The sequence below is a fragment of the Carlito syrichta genome, unplaced genomic scaffold (genome assembly GCF_000164805.1).
Source record: "Carlito syrichta isolate Samal-C Ts95f unplaced genomic scaffold, Tarsius_syrichta-2.0.1 Scaffold91100, whole genome shotgun sequence".
In the NCBI taxonomy this organism is placed as follows: Eukaryota; Metazoa; Chordata; class Mammalia; order Primates; family Tarsiidae; genus Carlito; species Carlito syrichta.
In genome coordinates this window covers 200,296-226,457 of record NW_007035196.1, presented here as the reverse complement: position 1 = coordinate 226,457, position 26,162 = coordinate 200,296, and the positions used below count along the sequence as shown (strand labels likewise).

The 26,162-nt window shown below is 42.8% G+C and overlaps 1 protein-coding gene across 1 annotated transcript in view; it reads right to left on the bottom strand.

Annotated features, from left to right (window-relative positions):
• Positions 1 to 26,162, bottom strand: part of CLSTN2 (calsyntenin 2) — a 418,317-nt gene that overhangs the window by 316,397 nt on the left and 75,758 nt on the right. The gene's annotated exons all lie outside the window — the stretch shown is intronic.

The following is a 26,162-nucleotide window of genomic DNA, read 5'->3' as shown; positions in this document are numbered from 1 at the left end:
GGGAACTTGCTACTGCTACTTGCTAGTTGACTCTTGCCTAGCATCCGTGGTCACACTGCTTGTGTCTCTGGGCTCTTCCTGCCAGCCACAGGCCACACGCCAGGATGCATAGCTGCATTGTGATGCTACTGTCTCCCAGCTGTTGCCCTGCTGGGCGGGCCTTTTTGGTGCGTGTTCTAAATGCATGCCTTTCCAAACCTTTCCCTGACATCTCTAACCTCCTGCACCACCAAGTTCTCTTGGCTGGAGCCCATGAGTTATAAAGCCATCTCCAGTCGGGTTTGGTGGCTCAGCCTGTAATCCCGTGCCTTTGGGAGGCTGAGGTGAGTGGACTGCCTGAGCCCGCAGGTTCGAGACCCGCCTGGGCAGGCGAGACCTCATCTCTACAATAAATCAAAAAATTAGCTGGGCGTGGTAGCGCGAACCTGTAATTCCAGCTACTCGGAAGGCTGAGGCGGAAGGATCACCGGAACCCAGCGGGTCGAGGCTGTGGTGGCCGGGAGCAGCCACTGCACTCCAGTCTGGGTGACAGAGTGAGACTCCAACTCAAAAATAAAAATAAAAATAAAGCCACCTCCAGGAATGGGGGATAAAATGACAATAGCTAAAATTTGACATGTAACAGAGGAAGAAAATAGGCTATCATGTCAGACAGCGTGGTGTACAAATGAACTCTCTCCTTATCAGTCCCTCTAAGCCTCAGTTTTCTCATCTGTCAAATGGAGATCATAATGACACAGGGCTGATAAGAGAATAAAATGTACAAAGTGCCTATACTGTACCTGGAATATGGGAGGTGACCAGTATGAAAGCTCTGTGCTGTTATGCCCCTAGGTTAGGTCAGATCTAGTTAGATCAGAATCCATAACGTTTGACCCCAACTTATTGTTTCCTACTGAGAGCTCTATCTCCCAAAGCAACATAGTGCCAAATCACAGCATTGTCAGACTTCTTATTCTCTAGGCTGGGCATATTGACTAAATGTTCTCACGTGAGCTTCACTCCAGCCTGAACACCTGCAAGTGTCAATTTATCTTCATTTAGGCTCAGATTTTCTACTAGAGTTGTCTGAACAGAGAAATATCTTTAGGGACAGCCTCTCTTTGGACCCTGTTGGTTAGAGTAACAGCTTACAGAGGTAGATAGGGCCTGGCTTGCACCAAGTTGGCAGGCATCTCAGGCCCCCCTTGGCTCTAGAAGTTGTAGGGATGTGCTTAGTAGAAGCAGGGAGAAAGTTCAGGCTGTGAATGGAATCAAGGATGCAAAGACCCCCTAGGCATCCCCTCACTCCAAGCTGGATCTCTCTTTACATCAACAACTGAGCTCAAGTGAATCCCTAAAGTATCAGTGCTAAGAGGTACCCTAGAGACTATCTAATCCACTTCTTTCTTTTTAAAATTAGATAAATGAGGTCATGCCTGTAATTCCAGCAACTTGGGAAGCCGAGGCAGGAGGACCGCTTGAGCCCAGAGGTTTGAGACCACCCTAGGCAACACAGTAAGACCTCATCTATACAACAAATAAATAAATGGAAGCCTAATGAAGGAAAATGACTTGCCCAAGGTCATATTAATAAGCAGGAGAATTGAAGTTGAAACCTGACCTCAAACTGTACACTGTGTGTGTTCTTCTAACTCTCATCTATAGGTAAAATCTTATAATAAAATAATCTTTAAATATAGTATGGAAGCACCCAATCGGAAGAATTCTATAAGGACCCTTCATTCTTGCGTGGATCCTGCACCAGAGTGAACCGGCATGATAGTCATGTCCAGGCCCACCCCCTGTGGATCTGTTGTTAGCTAACCAGTCCCTCAGCCCCATCCTCATGTCCGCAGGATTTCAGCTGTTGATGGATGCCTTGCCAGGTGCACACCGCCGGATGCTCTCAGAGTGAATCTTCCAGCCCCACCTCCTTGCTGGGGCCTGCTGCCCAGGGGTCATTGGAGAGGAAGCTTTAGTTTCCTCCACTGCTGCCCAAAACTGCCATCATCTTCTCTTCTGAGCTTGGGGCTGCTGCCACTCTGCAGACCCGGCCATCTGCTGCCTGCAGTAATCAGGAGGAGGCTCCTTGTTCCTGACAGGTGGCACTTCCTCACAGGGCCCCTAAGCAGCAGTGCAGTTTGTGTCTGCACTTCAAAATGGCCCCTTCAGCTTCACCTAGACCCCATCTTTCCATGGGGTATCAAATCGAATGCTTTGTTCTGCCCAGGAAATGGCCACAGCCAAATCCTCAACATTGTCCCTCCTCTCCCCTCCAATACACACAGACAGGTCTTTGAAGTTTCCCCTTCACGTGCCCATTAATTCTGGCCCTCAGATGCTCAAGAGGCGGCAGGTCTGAAATGCTTTGGCATCCGGAATCACTTACTGCTCACACATCCTGCTTGATTAGAGAAATGACCTCAGTCCTGACAGCATGCTAGCGTCACCTCAGGGAGCTTTTAAGGAATCCTGATACCTGACTCAATCACAAATAAATTAAATCAGAGTCTCTGAGGGTGTGGTCTGGGAATCTGCATGTGTGAAAAGCTCTAGAAGGCAGGAAGAGTGCTTACCTATGGGAATATTTATTAACTGGGTTGAGACATGCGGCCACCTTCTGGGGTGCTAGAGATGCTCTGTGTCTTCATCTCCTGCTATACAAGGAAACAAAGGCTTTCTTTGGGGAGGGTTGCCAAGGGGCAAAGTATCAGCACAGTTGATGAATCCCCTTACCCACCCTCCACACGCATTAAGATGCCTGCTTTTCCCACTTGAGTGATACCTGCCCAGGCGAACAAACAAGCCCATCCAAAATCATTAGGAGGGCAGAACTGCAGCAAAGCAAATATATCAACCCATTAGAGATCCAGGTATTCTGTGTTCCCGTGCTGTTTTTGTTTCTTTTGTTTTGTTTTGGCTTGGTTTTTTGGGTCTCTGTCACCCAGGCTGGAGTGCAGTGGCACAATCACGGTTCACCACAGCCTCAACTTCTTGGCTCAGACGATTCATCCAGCTGAGTAGTTGGGACTACAGGTACAAACCACCACACCTGGCTAATTTTTTGGTACAGCCAAGGTCTTGCTATGTTGCCTAGGCTGTTCTCGAATTCTTGGGCTCAAGCAATCCTCCTGTCTTGGCCTCCCAAAGTGCTGGGATTACAGGTGTGAGCCGCCGCACCCAGTTTCATGCTCATTTTTTAAATGAAAGAAATCACTCTCATATAAAGTTGATGCTTTTAAGCTTCAAATGAAAGTAACTTAATGCACATGTAGTTCTGGGCACTATAAAGATGCCAGAGCTTTCCAAAGGTCACCTCTCACCTGCAGGGAGACAAAGGAGGACCAACTATCCTGTCTGCCTAGGACTAAAGGGTTTCTCATGATGCAAAATTTCCAGAGCTAACACTAGAAAAGACCAAAGAACACCTGAATGAGTTGATCATCCTACCAAGAATTGGGTTCTAATTGCTGTTAGTAGCTGACTGGGCTCTCAGAATGACCACGAAGGAGACACAGGGTTAAGAACCGGAGTCTCATGGGACAGATACTATGTATAACCAAGTCAAAACCCCAAGGTCTATGCCAAGACCCTTTCATGAGCGTCAGTTCACTTTTCTGAAAACCAAAGCCTGCCTCCCAAAGGCATTCATCCTTAATTAGAAGAGGAGACCTCATAAGCTTGTCAGGGTGAATGCATTCTGCAGTCTGTGTTTCCTGGAATCAGAACACAGCTATGGCCTCCAGGTATTGGGCACTAGGAATCCTCAAGATGCCTTCATCCATTATTCAGAATTCTCACAATGACTAATAAGAACATTATTATTTCCATTTTAATAACTCTAAGATTCGGTCCCAACTCCATCTGAATTCATATTCCATATCATTCTTCCTGCACTATGCTGCCACTCAGAAGCAAGTGAGGATGTCCTGCCATATAAGCAGCCACACTGCTGCTGAGAAGTCCCACATCCCTTCTGGAATTTCAATAGACACACTGTGTCTTCCTACATGCCCAGAAGTGACCCTTTAGCTCTTTCGCCAACCCTTGGTCTGATTTATTAGTTGGAGATTTTCCATTTTTATGGATTTTCCAATAAAATGATAATGATAATAATCATACCACCAGTGTTAAGTACACTACTATGTGCTGGGCATCTTGCAATACACTTTACAACATTGTGTCATAAAATCCTCATCCTCTGAGGTCACTATCACGCCCACTGTGCAGTTGAGGAAACATAGGCTTAGGAAGAGGTAATAACCTATCAAAGTACAGCTACCACGTGATACTGCCAGGTTTCAAATCCACACGTGTGTGATTCTTTCACCTGGTTCAAACAGACAAGGCAGAGAAGGAGAAAGGCCTCTAGACAGATTCTTTGAACCCACAATAGTGAAAGTTGCCCCAGTAGCAACTGACCACTAAGAATCACAATTATTTACCAAGAATACCCTCTGATTGAAGGGGCAGGAGATGCATTCAATTAACATTTCATGCAGAGTCAAAATTCATGACTCTCCTGGGGAAAATAATAAAACATCACCTTAATCATAATTAAAAATGATACTCAGCTTCCATCTGATATGCATCTAAATCTGTTTTAGTGTTATTAGTGTGGAAACAGATCCTCCATCAGTGTCGTTCCTGGCTCATAAATAAGGTAAAGTAAAAGCAAAATAAATTTTAAGTTGGAAGTATCAACATAAATGCATTTTTACAAGTTGTCTTATTTACAATCACAGATTCACAGTTTATTGAGTGCAGGCTTTAAAAAAAAACCTACGTTTATCTGTACTGCATAACAAGAAGAAGGCTTTAAGAAAATAAGAATATCAATGACACACATGTCCTAACTTAAGGCCACCAGGCATGCGAGCTAGAGCAGGGGCCACACTCAAAGGCATCTCCCTTGGTTGCCCAGCAGGCAAGTGGAGCTCACAAAGGGCGAGGCCACTCTCCAAAGCCACTGAAAATCTTGAAGTCAAGAAGAGTGGTGCCTTCCCGAATCAGAGCAGGACACTGTCCCAACAGAGCTGTACTGCCTTTGAAGAAGGGAAAGGACCACTCATCGTGTCCGAGGACATTCTTGGGTCTAACACTTGTCAGCCGTTATGTTTTCCTCTTTGGAAGTCAATGGTCTCTGGGATGCAGCAACGTATTTCCACCTCCAAGCCCTTGCTCATACTGCACCTGCCCAATTCTTGTCACCCTGATGAACTCAGCTATCCTGCTGAGGCTTATTTTAGTCATCATCTAGGTTAGGGATTAAACACACCGCCTTTTTCTTTGCAACCTCCAAGCCAGGTACATCCATCTTTTGTTGCATGTATCCACGGTTGGGAAATTTCTTCATTTAAATGCCTGTCTCTCCTTCAAGCCTCTGTGCTTCTTGGGGTCAGGGCTTGGTTTCTTCATGTCTGAATTCACCATGCCTAGCACAGTGCCTGGCACAGAAGCAGTCACCCATAGAAGTACATTCAACACATGGAACTGAAATTAAATCAAATTTGTCTTACCCTGGAACTTATCTCTATTTGACTTTCTCACAGACATATTTTTATCTAGTTATTCATCCAGTAGACATTCCCTGAATACCTACTAAGCCCTAGGGAATAGCACCCAAGCATAAAACAGATTGCCAGCCCTGGAACACGTGGCTGTCAAGTTTAGGAGACAAATGCTGTGCGTATCACAACAACTAGATCAAGGTCTCCCAAATTATCTCCTAAGGAACGAAGACACTCAGAAGAGGCTCTGTGCTTAGGGTAAGGTGAGCTTGAGGTACCCTGCACACTCTCACTTTCTGCAGAGGCACCTGCACATTAGCACAGCAAAGGTCTGAGGAGCCCATGACAAGACGTGCCACAATGCTTTCAAGCCTTGACATTTCAAAATGTACTACAATAATAAAACCAGGATTATTTTTTGGAGGGTAGGTCTCTTGTCGTACAGGCTCCCCAGCTAGGTGAGCATTCTAGGAACACATTCGCATCAGTGTACCAGGTAGCGTTGCTATGAGAGATTGGGTTCAGCTTCAGTGATTTTTTTTGTTGTTGAGATTATTTTAACATATTTGCCCACTTCATGGTGAGTGACTTATGAGTGTACCTGCCCACACCATGCTGAGTATTCAGCAGTTTTTGACCCCCAAATGGCATGACCTCCATGCCCCACGATCCCTATTACCCGATTGTACCCTGAGCAACTTTTTTGGTTGTTGTTGCTTCCCCAGATGAAAAAGTCCTCAAAGGGAAACGTTTTGCCCATGTGGAAGAGATAAAACAAAAAATGTCAGAAGCACTAAAAAGCATCAAAATCGATGAGTTCAAAAACTGTTTTGAGCAGTGGAAAAAGCATCTCCACAGGTGTATTGCATCAAACAGAGAGTGAAGGGGACTGAAGTTTAAACATGTAAGAATACACAATTTTTTAAACAAATAAATTCTGGGTTTTTGGGGGTCCCCCTTGTATAAGACACAATTAATTTTCTGGAGGAGTGCTACAGAGAACAAATTTCAATAAACGTGAAAGTAAAATAACTTGATAAGATAATAGACACAAACACAAAAGGAAATCTGTTTGGGAAAGGGGTCCATAGGATGACCTCTCCTGCAGGTAAGTGAGGCTTTGTTCTTGGAGAAAGGCCATTCTCTTACTGCAGTTAGGTTTGCATCAGTAAACTTTTATTAAGCAGTTACTATGTGTCAGGCATGAACTTGGAGGCTAGGACTACAGAGATGAACCAGATACTGGACTGAGTGTAAAGCCTGAGGCTGGTGCTCTAAGTGTGTGAGCATATGTGTGTGTGTGTACATGTGTGTGCTAAGACAGGGGTCTTTCCCCAAACTTCATGGCCCCCTAGTTGGGTGTGAAGTGAAGGACAGAAAGGGGAGATGGCATTTCCTGAAGGTTGGAGGGTAGGTCCCATATACGCAATGTCCTGAATGTCCTGAATGGCAGTGACGTGAGCTTGGTGTCACACTAAAGTAATTCCCACATCACAAAACCTACTCCGTGTCACGTGCCCCTCTCTGCATCCATTCCATTCCCTACCTCACCAGTCAGAGGTACAGTTCCAGAGGGCTACATCTGGGTGCAGACTGTGCTAGGAGGACCTCCAGTGTGTAGCTACACAATCCTGGCATGACAACTCTGCTCATCTCAGTCATGATGAAGTTTAGAGGCGGACACTTCTTCCCTTAGAACTCAGCGCAGACAGCTAATTTTACTCTGGCCTTTCTGACCCACAGTTCTAGCTCCTGACAGGAGAGGGTTTACAGAGTAGCCAGGAGATGTGCAGACATAGGCCTTGGCTGCACAAAGGAGCCCAGGAGTCCTCTGTGTTTGACTAGGCCTAACTGTAGTCCCAGCTCTGGCCTGCACTGATGGTGTAGCCTCTCTCTTGGCCTGTTATCTCATCTGTGCTATCTCACTCTAAGAACATGCTTCTCAAATATTAACATGTTTATAAATCACCTAGAGATTATGTCAGAATGCAACATCTGATGCAGTAGTTCTGGGGCCTGAGATTTTGCATTTCTAACAGCTACCAAGTATTGTATTGTTGATGCTGCCAGTCCATGGGCCACACTTGGAGAAACAAGACACTATGCTTCCTTCCCTCTCTGAGTCATGGTGTCCAAGTTCTCCACACAGTACAGTGGTGATCATTACCTGTGCACCTCAACAGTCAAGCCCAACTGCAGCATTTTCACTGTGCACTGATAGCCACATGGACATTCACATGTATATCACATATACTTCTCTGCAATCATGTACACATAGGTACACATACCATGGGCCCTCCATCTTCTCTCCCCTGTGCTTCTCAAATTCTCTGTCTGCTAACCCATGGGTAAAAGAGAGTGACATTTCTCAGGTGTCTCAGGACACCAAAACCCCTTCACGATCCACTTTGGGGAAGCACGCTGCCATCCAATCATTGACCCATCAGTGGCTCCCTTTCTGAAGTCTGGATTAAAATCCCGAGTCTCAAATGAGTCTTTTGAGAGTGACTAGTCATATCCTAACTTGTGAAGGGAAGACCAAACCATATTTGTGTCCCTGTTCATTACCAGGGGACTTTATTACACTTACCTCCTGGCTTGAACCTCATGCTATATTCCAGAGGGTGAGCTGGGAGACTCAAGAGGGCCTCTGCCCACAGAGTGTGGTTTGGAAAATGAGACTTACACAATTAGCAAACGCATGCCTCCAAGGCTCAGGGAACAGAAAAATGCAAAGGGCTGTGATGACTTGGCAAATAAGATCTCCACAATGAGTCAGGCAGAAGGGACAAGAGCAGGTATCAATAAAGACCCACATAATGGTCGGGCGCAGTGGCTCACATCTGTACTTCCAGCACTTTGAGAAACAGAGGGGGGAGGATTGCTTGAGCCCAGGAGTTCAAGACCAGCCCGGTTACCACAGTCAAATCTTGTCTCTAAAAAAAAATCAGAAAATTATCTGGGTGTGATAGCGCATACCTGTACCCCAGCTTCTAGGAAGCCTGAGGTGGAAGGATCACCCGAGTCTGGGAGGCAGAGTGAGATGCTGAGTCAAAACACACACACACACACACACACACACACACACATATGCACGCACGCACAGGACGTAGCATTGCAGTGTTCCTGGGGGACACAACCATCCGGAAAGTGAGCACTGTTCCTCCACAGGCTGTTGGGCAGCGAGGACTCCGTCAGGGCCCATCGCCTCTGTGAATGCCAGACACAGGCAGCTGGGGAATGGGAGTCATGTCCTCCCATAAAGTGCAGAATCCCATGAGCTCTCGCTGATGGTTGAACGGACCCGTGGGAAGGTGATGACTGTGTGTCAAAACCCTGAGGCCCATAAACACCCTGTAATTCCCAGCCAAGTGGAAGTCACTGGGGGTGGAGGCTGCTTTTATCTCTTATATTGGGAAAAGTTAACTTCCTAGGGCTCTGGGAGGCAGAGCACAGAGAATGGATGGTTGGGATGAGGGAGGCCAGGCCTCCAAGATGGTAAGTAAAATATACTTTCAGAAACCAATCCCTGAAAGACTTTGGACCACCTCTTCCAATATTATATTTCAAAGGTACTTGCTTCATATTTCCAAGACAGGTTTTCTTGGAATGTACTGAAGATGCCTTTGTAAGTGGTAACATGGTTTCTAGGAGTTCTCAAGGACACCTTCAATTATTCCAGGAATAGCCAGGTTTCTCCATGTTTATGTCTTCATAAACGACTGTACAGGTCCTCTGTAGCACAGAGGGAAATTGGATTAAATAACATGTACACTTGAAGGCCTATTTTCCTTCCTGATACCAAGACTCTAAGGACTCCATTTGTCTTGTTCACTGCTATATCCCAAGATTCCAGCACACTTCCTGGTACACAAGTGCCCAATCAAAATTTGTTAAATGAATGAATGAATGAATGAACACATAGCAAATCGCTTGTGCTAAGAGAGTCTGGGAAAATAGGATCAGGGTAAGATGCCAAGGAACAGTTATAGGATGTCAGTAAAGATTGGAACTAATTGCAAGATCGACTCCCTCTACAGCTAGCTCTTACAGGTTTATTCTCCGTAATCAGATCTTGACTAGTGGACTGGACCACAGATCAAGGTCAGTGGATTCTACTCTCTTCTCTCTCATCCCTGGAGGATACTGAACTTAAGTCCTCACACAACACTTTCTCACTGAACGAGGTTATAGTCTTAGAATCTGGCCAACAGAGCACTCCTAGCAGTCGCTTCCAAGTGATTAGAGATGACAGGAGATGAGAAACCTCTTTAGCATCCTGACCATAGGGTCACCCAGGGAGTATGAGTATGATCCATGTGTGTAGCACTTTCCATCTGTATAACTGTAACCCATCTATCTTCTCAACAAATCAGTTGAGTGGTAGGGAGGGCAGGCACAATACGACAAAATGGGCATAATGATACATCATGAGGTGGCACTCTTAGTGTTATTTTCTTTCTTTATTCTTCTTTTGTCCTTTTTTCCTTTTGAAATTTTATCATCTTTCTCAAAACTTAGAACACATAGAACCAAAACTACAAGTCACGATTTCTAAGCTGATTTCATGCATTATCATTTTCTATATCCCATTACTTTGTCCACAGTTACAGTCCCTCACTTCCTAGGATCCTGGTACATTATAACCAGGAGACAGGGTACACCACTTTTCCCACTCAGCCTCTTAGATGATGGTCATCATGTCATCTCGGAAGAGGAAGATTCTCTGATGAAGAGGGGGTTTAGAAGTAGAGACCCTAGCAATGCCACTTAAAACACTGACTTCCTTTTTCATCCCAGCTCCAGAACACCCCTTGCCTCATGATCAGCCTCCTTTGCTTCTATCTCTCAAAACTGGCTTCTTCCAGGTCAAGGATCATCTACATCAGCAAAGTCCCACCTCTTGGCTTGCGGGAAGGGTGTCAGCACACCCTTGGGAGTATGAATATGATCCACGTGTGTAGCACTCCCAGCACACCCAGGGAGTATGAGTATGATCCATGTGTGTAGCACTTTCCATCTGTATAACTGTAACCCATCTATCTTCTCAACAAATCAGTTAAGGTGGCCATCTTTAGATGAAGAAAAGAGGCTCAGAAAGGGTATGGAACCGCCCAAAGTCTCACAGCTGGAAAATATACAGTTAGGTAGGGGCTCACATCGTCTTCTGTTTCCAAATATCTTTCCACAACACCATGCAGTCTCTCGTGTCTATTTTCTTTGTTCACGTCACTTGCTCAGAAAGTACTACTATGAAAAGAGCAGGACACCTGGGTACAATTAAGTCAGAACCCTATGACCTGGGCTGGGCTGGGGCTTGGGGAAATGCCAAGGCTGAAGCATAGTGCACAGAAGGAATGCCTGTCCCCAGGAAAGGAAAAAAGGCATGTCCTGTCCTCTAGAGTGAGATCCTACAAGACAACATGCTTTTCTTTTCTTTTTTTTTTTAGATTGGAAAATAAAGTTTATTTAGAATGTAAGTTAGAGAAAGAGAAGAAAGAGGAGATTCACCTCTCCAGGTAGAGGAGGGAGCCAAAGCCAGGAAACATGGCAGTCATCGCTCAAAGAGTCACACGGACACACCAGAGTTTAAAAAACACCGACTGCTTTTCTTTTAAAAATGTTTATTTTAATTATATATGTATATAACATATATGTGCATGTGTGTATTTATATGCATATATAGATGTATGAACACAGAGATATGCATGTATAATTGATCTCTTTTAAGATGTTTATTTTTCATATTCTATCATCATTGAAAACTGGATGTATCTTTTAATCAATGACATCTTACAATCTCTAGTCAGGCTGTTGTCATGATGTAGTTGTCATTGACAGTGTGGAAACATCAAGATTTGCAGGATGGCTTTCAGCATTCAGACAAAGTACTAGATACGAAACGTGGAGTACTTTTAGAAAATACTGCATTAGCAATGCTCTTACTGACACAGAGGATGACACTGTGCGGAAAAACTTGGGCTTGGACAACTCTGAGTTGCAAGGGATTTGAAAATTCAGTCTTTGAATGTGGAGCTGATTTGGGAACCGCTCAACCATTTAATTGTTTCTATATTATATTATCATTTTAAGTATGTATAAGAATGACAACTGTCATGTCTTTGTTTTATAAACTCTTTTAATAAGTATAAACTAAAACTTCTAAGTGTTAAGGAAGCATTGTGTCATAGTTAAGTTAACCATGTTTCCTGTCTTAGGGGTACACCAAATAATAGTGGATCTTATGATTTATGACATCTTAGCTTCAGTTAATAGAGTTCACATATGTAGAGTGTGTATGTGTGCATATTTATACGAGTATGTATTTGTGCATGTGTATACTCTGCAACTCTAACAAAAATGAGTTGCAGCTCTGAACCTAATCAAAAGTGTGAAGTTATCACTTTTTACTTCCCAGGCCACCAAACATTCTGTCCCATCTTCACAACCAGTGTCTGGGGAAACTGGCAGCAAAAACTGGGGTTATGGAAGCCCTCCTGCAACCCAAACATAGCAAAAGATTGCTGGGATAGATGATGAGCTGCAGAGTACATCTGAGAAATTTACAGAAATATTCTTTCCACATGTCATTTGTATTTCCCCCCCAAATGAATGCCTTCAGTTCAGTTGGGCAATCTAACAATCCTTTTAGACCTATGTTCGTTGCATTTTACATCACGAATGTTGGACTAAAACTCTGGAATTTAAATTCCTTCTCACCTTAATCAGTCTATTATTTCAATGCATCACAAATTCTTTGTAGCCAAATCCAAGACTCTAAGGTATTCTTGAAATAGTCTTTTTAAAGCTGACATTTTTTAAATCACACCTAACTCAAATTAAAATGGTTTTGACATGGTATTCTGAGAAGGTACAGTGCTTAATAGCAAACACTACTCAAGTATTAAGCAGGATTAGTCAGTCTAATTCTAAAAAGATCTCATAATGAGTATGCCACAATAGATGCTTTAAAATTTGGGCCAAGTTTGCTTCTATTTTTTTTTTCTTTTAATGTCATGAAACACAAAGTGAATGTTCTATTCTGAAAATGAAGAGAAATAAATCTCTGATTACCAATTATTAAGTGAGACATAAGAAAAATACATGAGGTTCAGATTTATTATTTCTTTTTCCTAGTAGAAGTAAAATAAATCAAGAATAGTTGCTTCTGGAAAGTATAGATTTTCTTTCCTGTTCTGTGCAGAAAATGTTCCTAAAATAGAACATAGAGAACTTTACCTAGCTGAAAACCATGCATAATTCAGTGTAGAGAGTGCACCATAATCTCTTTACACTGTTTGGGTAAGTGGCTTGTGCTCTGAAAACAGGAATTTTTCAGATAGCACTGAAAAGTCAGATTATATTTCTATTCAATACAAATAACTGTCACAACTGGGGTCTCTGGAAATTTATCTTGTGGCCCCAAAGGGTCAACAGGAATGTCTTCTGTCCTCAGATCTGAGATGGGGTGCAAATACAGCGTTGGAGTCAGTGCTTTAAAAAGCATCCATGATTATTTCTGAATATACAGATGATCAGAATGAGCCTGTCTTTCGTAATACTGGATAGGTCAATGTGCAGACACAAGTTGATTTCCTGCCTCTGTAACTGGGAAATACCAAATTATCATGTATAAAGATTTTGACTTGATTTACAGAAATGCTTTTGAGACAGCATTTTTCACATTCCTAATTGTTAACTGTGCAAGCTTGGGCAAATTACTGGACCTCTCTGGGCCTCAGTTTCACCATCTCTAAAACAAAAGATAAAAACAATATTTAATAGGACTTCTACTTCATACTATGATTGAAAACTTCCACCTAAAGAAAAAAATAGAACACTGGAAAAAATGTATAAAACAATGGTTTTCAGATACTGAACAACAGGTGGCACAGAACAATAATCTATGAAAGGAGAGAAGCAAAGGAGTTAAGTTTTATGCCTCAGCTGACTGCCTGACAGTAGTTTCCAGGCTGCAGTCAGGGACAGATGTACCCAAACAGAACTCAGTAGTTTTTCTGCCTTAAGAAGTTTGAGTCTGACATTCAGGAAAATCAAGGCAGTTGTAATTTGTGGGGAAGGGTATCAGAAATAAAGGAGAAGCACAGGGAGAGTGCTCTGGAGATCTCTGGAAGGTTTTCCTCAAGTCTTTGACTGAGTACTGCTCAGAGCATGCATATGAGAAAAACAGCAAGGCTGGGAAAGAACTATTGAAAAGAAGATAGTAGAATAATCCCAGGTGCTCTCACAGTGCTAAGGATAGTTTGTGTTCCCACAGTCAGTGAGGAAAAACTTTGTAATATATGAAGCATGAAGTACTGTTTCAGTAGAAAACAGCTGTTCTGGTCCCACCAAACAATGCTTAAAAGCAAGCCTCGCGAAACTCAAATTGATGCCAAATAATTTAAGTATATTCAAGAACAAAGTGCCAAATTATTTAAAGAAATTTTAAAAATCAGAGGGGCAGGGGGGTGGAGAGGTGGGATTAACAGTAGTTGATACCTGCATGGGCAAAGGGGACACACTTCATCAGCAAGGGTACCTGCACAATGAATATTTGTATACCTAATCCTGAATTGTACCCCACAATTTTAAAATAAAATCATTGGAATAAAAAAAAGAAATTTAAAAAATCCACCAACTAAACAACATAAATTTACAATGTCCAGAATTCAATAAAAAGTTACTTGGTATGCAAGGAAGCAGGAAACATGATGTGTAACAAGGAGAAAAATCAGCTGATATAAACAGACCTAAAAATGACACAGATAAGGAATTAGCAGATAAGGGCATTAAATAACATTATAAATGAATGTACAGTTGTAGATTTCCTTTCCCGAGGGATATAGGACTTATCAGTATGTGGAGAAGCCCTCAGAAATAATCGAATCCAACTGGGTTCAGTGGCTCAAGCCTGTAATTCCAGTACTTTGGGCAGCTGAGGCGAGAGGATTGCCTGAGCCCATGGGTTCGAGACCAGTCTGGGCAACATGGTGAGATCTCGTGTCTACAATAAATAAAAAAATTAGCTGGGTGTGGTAGCACACACCTGTATTTCTGGCTTCTTGGAAGGTTGAGGTGGAAGGATTGCCAGAGCCCAGCAGGTTGATGCTGGAGTGACAGTGAGCGTGCCACTGCACTCCAGCATGGGTGACAGAGTGAGACTCCAATTCAATAATAATAATAATAATAAAAAGAAATAATCGAATCTATGTGAACAGTGCTGCAATGAACATATGAGTACAGGTTTATTTTTTATATATTGATTTATCTTCCTTGAGGAGATCCCTAATGGTGAGATTGCGGAGTCCAATAGTAATTCACATTTTAATTCTTCATGGAACCATCCTAAATGCCCACCGACAATTGATTGGATAAAGAAAATGTGGTATACATACACCATGGAATACTACACAGCCACAAACAAAATGAAATCATGTCCTGTGCAATAACATAGCTAGAGATCATTATTCTAAGTGAACTGACTCAGAAACAGAAAAGCAAATACTACAAGCTCTCACTCAAATGCAGGAACTAAATGACCACAAAGATGGAAATAATAGACATGGGGGATACCAGTAAGAGAAAAGGGGATTAGGGCTCAGACACTACCTATGGGACACAATGTTCACCACCTAGGGAATGGGCCACCTGAGACCCAATCCCCACCACTATACAATATATCCATGTAACAAACATGCACATGTATCCCTTGAATCTAAAATAAAAATGGCAAAAAAAGAAATAATCAAATCCAAATCTATGATTTAACAGAATTGATACCTGAGTTTCAGACAGCAACTCATGGGTCTTCTCAACACCATCTGCCATAGTCATCATCCATGACCAACCATTCAATTTTCTCTGGCTTTATGCCCACTATTGTTCTGCAACAGCTTCTCTCCAAGTTGGTAGCTTTTGTAGAAGCAATTTATTCTTCTTCATTCCCTTTTTTCAGCAAACAAAGTGCCCTCACCTTCTTTCATCATCTAGTTCAAAGCAAAGTTTAAACCTTGGATGAAGACAAGCCTCTCATTACCACCGGCTCCTGGCGTGGGAAGGTATTTGTCTACACAGCAGGAGGGTGCTTACGAACTGTGAGGATGTTCTAGGACTTCTTTCTTAACCTCTACCTCTTCTAGCTCTAGAAGCAAAACAGCTCTGGAACTTGCTAGTATACATACAGCAGACAGCAAGGTTTCCTCACCAGAGAATAGTGGTAAGATCAGCTAGACGAAGACCAAACTCTCTGTCAGCCACAAAAAACCAGAAGATTGATTAGAGCCACTCAGACCCACAGGTAGGTCCCCAGAACTGCACAACACTGAACACAGTTTATCAGTTAACACTGTTACCACCAAGCATGCACTTCAGTTTTTCCCTAAATGGACCAATCTGCCTCCATACCCAGCAGCACTGAAGCTGTCCTCGACTTCCACTCTTCTTGGAGGGCTGCATAGCTGACCTGGAAAGCTCCAAGGAAAAGGGAGGGTAGCAAGGGCTGGTATGGGATTGCTAGGGCCCCTGTCTGGAATGGGAGTCGATTGCCGAGAGCAACGCTGATGTCTGGGGCAATGTACATTCATCAGTCCATTGTGCCCAGCTCTGTGAAAAACTATGTGCTAAAAGCATGGAAGACAAAATACATTTTGCAATGCAATGTGCTAGAATAATTTGTTTTTAGTTGATTCCTGCAAGGATCTTGAAAGATAAATATTACGATCATTTATTTCTCTTTTGTAGTTGAGGAAATTGAGAAGGTGAATCACACAGCCAAATAGAGGCTAACGAGATCAGTCTCACATACAGTGGAGCCACCTCTTCTGGGGTTGTACGAACTCTGGAAAAGAAGAGAGCCTGGTGGGTGATGGCTACAGTCATGGGTGGCTTCCCACAGAAGGCGAAACTGCTACTGGGATTTAAGAGACAGTCAGAGAGGAGGAGCGAGAGAATGCAAGCTTGAGAAGCAGCATGGATACAGCCAAAGGGAAAGAATGACCGGGGCAGCATGGGGTAGTGAGGAGACCTACTGATGGGGGACAGAAGGCTTCCTGGCATTAGAATGGAGCCCCCATTTTGATCTTCTCATGTAGGCCCTGAGATTTCTTTTTAAAGTTCATGCAGAGGAATAGTATGAAAGAAAGAAAGAAAGAAACGAAGTTTTAGGAGTTTGGCTATGGTAGGGAATATCTTGCCAGAGTACTAGCACAAAATCAAACAAGACCACAACGGTTAACATTTATTAAACATTTTAAACCAACCAAACACTGTGACTGTGACAGGAGCCTTACATGACCCATCTACTCTCCATGACCATGACCTTGGATGTTAGATGTTACTTTCATTGACCACATTTTACAGAGGGGGAATGTGAGAACATGAGAGTTAAGTTCCTTAACTTGTTCAAGTTCACACCATCAGTAGACAAGTTAGGTACAGGCACAGGCAGTAAGAGTTCAGAGCCTATCCTCCATAGCCTTGCAACTCAGTGTGGTCCATAGAGCAGCGGCAGCACCTGGGAGCAGTAGTATTTGTATTTGAAAATCTTTTTCTTAATGAATATGAAAGTACCTAGAAAAACATAAAGCATTATCAAAGAAAGGGGATTAGAAATGCCTTTCAGCCATGGAAATTGGATTTGAGACCGTGACCCTTTCTCAGGTTATGTCTTGCATATTTGAATATCAGCGCAGAGTTGAATGAGCCCAGATGCTCATGAACAAGGCTCTAGAGCAGGTGCCAGCAACCTATTTTTTTGTTAAGGGCCAGAGAGTAAATATTTTAGACTGTTCAGGCCATATGGTCCCTGTCATAACTACTTAACTCAGCCATTGTGGCATGAAAAAAGTCATAAACAATACATACATTAATGAGTGTGTCTGTATTCCAATAAAACTTTATTTACAAAACCAGAGGGTGAGCTCAATTTGGCTCTCGGGCCAAACTTGCCACACCCTGTTCTAGAGCACCAGTTCTTCCCTTCTAAAAGAGGGAATGTAGAAGGAGAAAATATGCTTCAAGCTCAAAGGACATCCTAAAAGCCACCTGGAAGCAGGCCATTTTAGTGGTGGGCAAGAAAGCTTTTGGATGCTCGGTCTCTGGGATGAACACCAAAGCTAATGGAGTAAAGAGGAGCATCAGATGATTTGTGGCAAGGAAGACTTTGTCCAATCATATCAAACTCTTGTTAGATGGGCTTTGTAGAATAGAAGCAAATGTCAACTAACATCCATTGATTTTTAAATTTTCACTCATCTTTACTGAATGACTACTATACAACAAGTAGGACAAATACAGGACAAATAATGAAGTATTCATTTTCTTATAGAGTTCATAGCCCAATGAGAATGGAAGATATAAACAGACAGCCAAGCCAGTAGAGTGCATCTTGGAATGGACACAGCCATGGGACAGTGCATGAACTTAGAGAAGAACACCTTACACAGACCAGGAACAGGGGATCAGGAGTAGCTTCTGAGAAGAAGGTCAGCCTCTGTTTAGACTTAAAGAACTTGTAGGATGTGGCGTCAACCAAGTGAGGGTGGAGGTAAAGTGAACAACGTGTAATAGGTTAGACATGTGAAAGTTAAAGCAATGCATGTGTGGAACCAGAAACTTGAGTCTGAGAAAGGAATTGGGGTGCTGGGGTAAAGGGGAATCTCTAGGGTTAGGTTATCAAAGATACTTACATCCTCTGAAGGAGTTGGGTCCAACTCTTATGGCAATGGGTGCACTGAAACCTTTTAAGCCATAGAGAAATTGCACCTGAATTTCTCTTTTAAAAAATCTAGAAAATGTAATACTACGGTTTCACTATGGAAAATGAATGGACTGAGAAGAGGTGGGGCAGACAGAGGAGTGACCAGTTAGGAAGCTCTGGCAGTCATCCCAGAAAGAGCTGTTGTTTTGAACTAAGCTAGTGACAGGAATCAGAGAATGGGGGGTAGTACTAAAAAGAATTATGGAGGTAGAACTGATACAGTTTGGTGAATGTTGAGTTGTTAGTAATGAAAAGATGTCAGAAGACATTCAAGTTTCTGACTGAGTAACTGAGTGGGTATTGGCACCATTTAGTGCAACATTCAATACAGGAAATGGGTCAGGTTTGGAGGGCAGATGATGAGTTCAGCTTTAGACATAATGACTTTGAGTGACTGTGGAACAGAACAGATTAGTAAAGATGTTAACTGGGTAGGTAAATGGGATTTAAACTTGGATAGTATATCTTGGAAAGAGGTAGGGATTTAGAACATCAGCCTGCAGGAACTGTGATCAAAGTCATGTAGGGATGAGATCACACAAAAGGAGTACCTAGAATAAGAAGAGCAGAGAGTCCAAGGAGATCCCTGAGGGGAGACTGGCAGAGTAGAGAAACCATGAGAAGGAAAGGAAAGGGCACTCATGGGGGGGCGGGCAGGAGGGGCAGGAGGACCAGGAGAAAGTGGCATAACATTCATTGTCAAGGATGGTTCATAGGTTGTCTCATGTAATGCATTCAGTCGCCCTATGGCTAGGTTTGATTATTCTAACTTTACAAATAAAGGAATGGAGCTCATTGGGGTAAAGCAACCTGACTAGGTTTGCAGCATCAATAAGTTTAGAAAGTGGAATTGAAATATATATATGTATATTTTTTCTTTGAAGCCTATTTACTTCCATCTCACAAGGTTTACCATAGGTTTCAATAATAAAATTGATATCTCACATTTATTTAGTATGTACTATGCTCTGATATGGTCTAAACATTTTCTTTTCTTTCTTTTTTTTTGAGTTGGAGTCTCACTCTGTCACCTAGGCTGCTGGAGTGCAGTGGCACACTCATGACCACCCCAGCATCAACCCGCTGGGTTCCAGCAATCCTTCCACCTCAGCCTTCCAAGTAGCCGGAACTATAGGCACATGCTACCATGCCTGGCTAATTTTTAGATTTTATTATAGAGATGAGGACTCACCAAGTTGCCCAGGCTGGTCTTGACCCCGTGGGCTCAGGCAATCCTCTCACCTCAGCCTCCCACTGTGCCTGGCCCCTAAACGTTTGCAATGTATTCACTCATTCAATCTTCACAGTGATCTATTGATATTCAGTACCAATAATTCAGTACCATCATTATCCTCATTTGTGAAATGAGAAAACTGAGGTGCAGTGAAGTTGTCCAAAGTCACGTGGCTAGAAAGTGGCAGATATGGGATTTAAACATAGAAAGTCTAGCTCTGAAGTCTGTGCCCCTAACCACTATACTGCACAGCTTGAGTTGACCTGGAATCTTTTATTCAGCAATAAAAGTAACCGGGCATTATTTTAAGTGTTACAATTTGAAAATGAGCTAAAATATCACAGCTCTTACTCAAATGAATCTGACAGTCCAGTGCTTTCTATAATTGATTCCCAATCTTATCTAGGAAAGGCAAACAATGAAGAGATAATAGAGATGGGTGACAGACTGTGGAGGAGATTTGAACTAGGAGCCAGTTGAGAGAAATACATACCTTTACTGAGTGCCTTAGTGTGGTGTACTTTTCTATACCTGAGATGAGCTATAATGGGCAACCCAATTTAAGGGAACAGTCACTGGATATTTTAGACTTGCCTTGACCTGAATTTGTCTCCCCTTGTGTGTTTTCCTGTTGAAGGTATTTTTGTGATGGTTAATTCACTGCATTTTTTTAAATCTTAAAACTTTTTTCAATTTCCTTTTTTGTGATAGGAATAGGCTTTGACATTTATAACTTAGAGGGTTGGAACTTATGGAGTTGTGGAGGTCCTCTGGCGATGAGGGAGAATATTGGCAGCTACAAGAACTAGAAAGGGAGAGAGTATGTCTGGTAAGTATGCTTCAGATAGAGAAGAGTCTTAGGTGAGATCATGAGATAGTGGAAGCTCCCCAAAAGAAGATGAGACCTCTACTTCTTCTTAATAATGGCTCCCCTCTATCTTTTGATAATATCTTCCACCCCAATGTTCACCATGAAACTTGATTCTTATGGTGATGAGAAAAATGTGAATTGAGAGGGTTGTATAAAAAGAAGCTTCACTGTGTTGAAATGGTTGACATGGTAAATGGTTGAATTATTTCCTTGTTTAAAAGCCAAGTTTGATACCTCTCATTGCCTTTAGAAACTACCCAGCTGACCTAGCATTGCCAACGTAATCCTCTGAGAGTCTATGAGGTTCTTTATCCTGTAAATGTTACCTAAGGCTCCAGGGAGACCAAAGTATAAGGGGGGTGTGGATTGGTAGGGAGTCTCTCTACAAATACTAGTGTAGCAACATCTGTAGGATTTACATGCTGTCTAAAGGTGGTTTCTGAAATGGCTGTGTTAGTCTGCTTACACTGCTATAACAAAATTCCATAAACTGGGGGGGGGCTTATAAACAACACATTTATTTCCCAGTTTTGGGTCTGGAAGTCCAAGATTTCAGTACTGGCAGATTTTATGCCTGGTGAGTACTCACTTTCTGGTTCATGGATGATGCCTTTCACTGTGCTTCATTCGTAAGAGTCTCTCCAGGGTCCTTTTAAACCATGCGGCTCTACCCTCATGACCTAATCACCTCTCAAAAGCTCCCATCTCCTAATACTATCACCTTGGGGGTTAGGTGTTCAACATATGAATTTTGGGAGAACATAAACATTCAGAACATAGCAGGCTATATTTAGTGTTTGAAGCTTGCTTCAAGCACTAGACTAGCTTTACTCCTTACATTTGAGGTAGGTCTAAAATGCCCATGGGTTTAACATATCTCACTTATTCTGATGCTGGCTATCCATCTGACCGTACTACACTGCCATATAAAACCTTCCTAACAAATACATTTGCCTCATGTCACTGCAATGTATGTATGTAGTGCCCTATACATCAGAAAGCATGTCAAAACTACCTCTTTCCCCTGCTCACTGAGGCTGGTACTCCATCAGACAGACATCTACCCAACCCTTCCTCCCTCCCTCCCAGTTGTCCACTGGCCACGCATTTACTTTACAAGCCTTACCCTGGGGTAAAGGAATGAATCAGATATAACCCTCAAGCAACTCACAGGCTAGTAGAGAAGACAGATAGAAAAGCAGTAATTTCAATATAGTGTGATTCTATATTGGTTGTACATCACAACCAGAAAATAGATTGGGCTACCACCTCATATTCTGTTCAGAGTGACAATCAGGAGACATTGCGGGTATGAGAAAAACTAGCCGGCTGAAGTTTCTATGTCTCCTTGGGGCAGGAAGGAACACTTCACAGTTAGCACTTTATATTTCAAAGAGCAGAAGCTTCATTTGCCTTTGCAAGAGAAGATCTTGACAGGAAAAAGACTGGAAAACTGGGTCTGAAGAAACCCCAGAGGACCGTGTGGGGAAAGAGAGAGTGAGAACGAGATTTTAAGCCTATCAGAGAGAGCAGGGCAGCTCTCCCCCTCTGCTTTCAGCCACTGCGTACTTACTTCCTGTCTGCCCGAATGGTTTTTGCGCTCTTGAATAACCACAAGAGGAGCCTCTGTTCAGTTTTTGCTTTGTCAAACGAAAGACAACTTAGAGATGTGTGGCCCAGAGGCCTGGGATGGGAGAAGGGGAAAAGGGAGGCAGAAGGCAGGGGAACTGAGTCACGTAGTGTTCCGTGGAGTGTGGGGATGTGGCACCCCAGGTCCCTCAGCAGCTCCAGCCTCTGAGAGACTGGTTTGGGACAGAGACACTGGAATGGGCCAGTGGACTGTGCTGGATTTTACCACTTTGATAATGAAGCATCAGCAGGACCAGTGTTGAGAAATAGTTGGAACCCAATTTGATGGAATGCCTTATTTATACATGATTATTGTACATATCACACAGGATATGATAAATCATGAGCTTCGAGGTTTCTTATCTATAGTCTTAGCGTCTAGGAATCCTGGCTATAGGTGGGTGGCTGGCTCCTGCTTGGAGTCATCTAGACTTCTGTACTCCTAGAACTCACACCAGTGCTCATGGATCTGCCCTGCTGAAGTAATCAGTATGGTTCCATAGTGGGATTCAGGTTCCTCTCTCTGGCTACCGGGAGGACCAGGAGAACCCTGAGTCTCTCACCTTGGGGGACTCCATCCTCCTTCACATTCAGAATGGGCACATGGCCTTTGTCTGTTCCATGTCAGGGGTCAAATGGACAGCTCAGATCTCCAGCACCACATTGTTGAGTCCCATCCTGTAACTGTGCTCTTTTAGGAGACCATTCATGTTTCTAATCTATTTTTTCCAACATTTTATTATATAGATGTTCAAACAGGGAGAACAGTTGAAAGAATTTCTGCTGTGAATATCCATACACCCACCTTTGTCACGTATCTATCCATCTATCTAGCCACGGATCCATCTTGTTTTCCAGTGTACTTTTTGACTTAAGCTCTTTATTTTTATTATAATTCTAGATTCACACATGGTTGTAAGAAATAATTCAGAGAAATCCTACGTCCCCTTTACCCAGTGTTTCCCAGTGATAAACCCTGGCAAAGCTATAGTACAATATCACACCCATGATATGTACATCGGTACAGTTTCCATCACCACAAGGCTCCCTCATGTTACCCTTCATAGCCACACTTATATCCCGCTAGTCCCCATCCTCTCCTTAACTTCTGGCAACCATTAAGTTTCTCTTCATTTCTATTTTGAATTTCAAGCACGTTATATAAATAGAATCATGCAGCATGCAGCTTTTGGAGGATTGGTTTTTTTCACTCAGAGTAATTCTCTGGAGATTCATCTAGGTTGTGTGTAACAAAAGTTCATTCCCAAAGTGTTTTCCAAGGCATTTTCACACCCAAAAAAGTCATTTGTGTTGATATCACCCAGTAAAATCCCTAGCAATGCTATAGAAGGGAACATATTCTTTAGAGTTTTTCTTTTTTAAAAACAATCAACTTATAAAGGTTTTGACACTTTGTGGTTATTGGGCACAGACATTTTGAAAAGTTTCCAGCATGATTTTTGTATGTGTGAGCTTGAGAGGGGTATAAAAATGTCACTGTCCATATTCATCTTGCATAAAATATTTGAACTTTATGCTACACTAAAAGAATAAATTCTCTCTGTAATAAGACATGCGCAATTAAACAAGCAAGAGAAACAATTCATGTAGCTTGAGTCAGATGGAAGTAGTGCAATTGAAGTGATATAATCTCACTCCGGGGGCCAAAGGAGGGTACTTGTGCCCAGGAGAGGAGACTAGTGGATGTTTCTTTATATAACATATATAGGGAAGTGGAATTTAATTTGCAAACAGCAATCTTTAGAAATCAATTAGGGGTTTATTCCAAACAGGGCAAACACTAGTCAGAGATTTATGGAATTATCTACATGAGGATGGAAGTTTAGCATGTAGCTCTCAAGTCCTGCCCCTGGCATCTCCTTGGGAAAGACTCCGAGAGGAAAGGCATGTGGGGAAACCCATGGGTCCAATGGTAGAGGGTGTCTCTCTGACCACACCTGGAAAGGCAGACCAGCAACATGAAGAGGAGGCCTTCCTTGCAAGGATGACAAGGCCCATCCCATAAAGCAGCAGGTGGGTGAGGGCTACCCAGAGAGCTCTGCCATGAAGTGTGAGCCTGTGTCCCCCGCTGGGAGTCTGCTGGCCCAGATGACTAAGGCTGAGTCTCCTTTGTAAGCTGTTGCTGAATTCACACACAGGCAGAGCTACCTGGATGAGCTCACTGTTGATCCGTTGAAGGGCTGGCTGGCACCTGCCAGTGGAACATGCCTCCAGCTCTAGAGAGAGGGAAAATCCCTCTCCATGGCTCCCCCTTTCTTGGTTCTGTCACAGACCACCTGGCATTGCTCCCATATTGTGAACTTGCTTTTTCAGTAATCTCTAGCTTAGTATTTTTCTTCACGTGTTTCTTAGAACATAGGTTTATGAGAGTCTAATAGGAATGAGCAAACAAGGATTTTGTGGTTGCATAAGTTTGGGAAATGCTGGTTTAATCAAAGTTCCACATGAAGACAAAAATATGAGCTCCCTGCTGGCAGGGATTCTCATTATGTTCCCTGACCACAACAGTGCCTGACTCAGAGGAAGTACTCAATAAATGCTGGTTCAATGTCTAAAAATAAATTAACTGGAATATTTCTTTGAGTTCTCAGAATTGTGCTAATCTTTTCCTGTTAATATCTCATTTAACTTTCAAAATGAGCCTGAGAACTGGGTCTATCATTACTCTCTTCTATAGAAGAGAAAACTGAGGATTATAATGGTTAAATAATTTGTCCAAGGTCAAATAAATAGGAGGGGGGTAGGCTGGGGTTTGAATGCAGATTATATGAGTCCAAAGTCTACACTGGTAATGTTCCACTATTTTGCTTCTAGGAAGGAATAGGTAAGTAAATATATGAATTCAAAATTCATTCAGGGATCACTCACTGTAAGGGCACTAACCTAAGTGGCCCCACCAAAATATCCCATTTTCCAGAGCTAACATGTCCTCTGATGTGGTCTTCCAAGTGCTCAGAGGTAATACACATTTCTAGAACCTTCCTGACTGCAGACACTCCTGTAGAAACGGCGGCAGCACCAAAAATAAGAGTCACCTGAAATATTGGATTTGATTCTCACTTAGTTACATGTGAGTCATCCTGAAAAAGTCAACACTAAACGGTGTAGCATTTGGAAGAATGCAGCTATAGGAATAGTTGTTGATGTGGTGGAGGACTGTGAAGGCTTTTGAAGCAATAAAATAAAAGCTATGCCTTTCCAAAAGGAAATTAGAAGTATTTATTTCAGCATAGTAGATGGAGGCCCAGGAAGAGGGCATCAAAAGACTTTCAACTTTCCTAGTGTGTCTATAAGAGACTTCTACCCAGCATTGCAGCAGACAGAAAGTAATAAACCTATCTAGGAAAATGGATGTTGATATGGTAAAGAGCCAGGTGGGAAAAAGGCATTCTAGGATCCTTCTTTAAAAACTGTAAGTGTGTCTCTCGGAGAGTAAAGGATTAGTGCCCAGCACTCAAGGACCTCCTTCAGCTGGCAAGAAGCTCAAAGCCCTGCAAGGGACTGGTCTGGCCCTGGGAGCTGGCAGCTCTGCCTCATGTGTCCCCTCTCATCCAAGACTTAGCCAGCCATGGCCCTTACTTGAGGAAAAGCAGCTGCTCCTGATGGTAAGGATGCCTGAGCAGCACAAAAACTACTGCAGTTGCTAAGGGATTGTGCTGTAAGCATACTCTAACAGCAAATTTTCCTTTACCCAGTTGATGATGTCTGCTTCGATCTTGTGTCTGAGACAAAGATGGAAACTTGTTGCTGGCTTCAGGTAAGATGCCAGCTCTGGTCCAGTGGGGCGGGGCAGTTTGGTTGAGTGAGTAGGACATTTCTTAGTCAACATTAACTCAACTCAGCATAGGACAGTGGTGAAAAAGGCAGAGTGGTGAAAAAGCCAGATTGCTTGGGTTGGATTCTTAACTCCTCAGCTACGCACTAAGTGTGACTACTCTGAGCATGCTATTTTATTTTTCTGGGTCTCAGTTTTCTCAAATCTAAAATAAGGATAAAAATGAGAGCATTTATTTCTTTCTTTCTTTTTCTTTTTCTTTCTTTCTTTTTTTTTTTTTTTTTTGAGTTGGAGTCTCACTCCATCACCCAGGCTGGAATGCAGTGGCATGCTCACAGCCACCTCAGTGTTGACCTACTGGGCTCCAACAATCCTTCTGC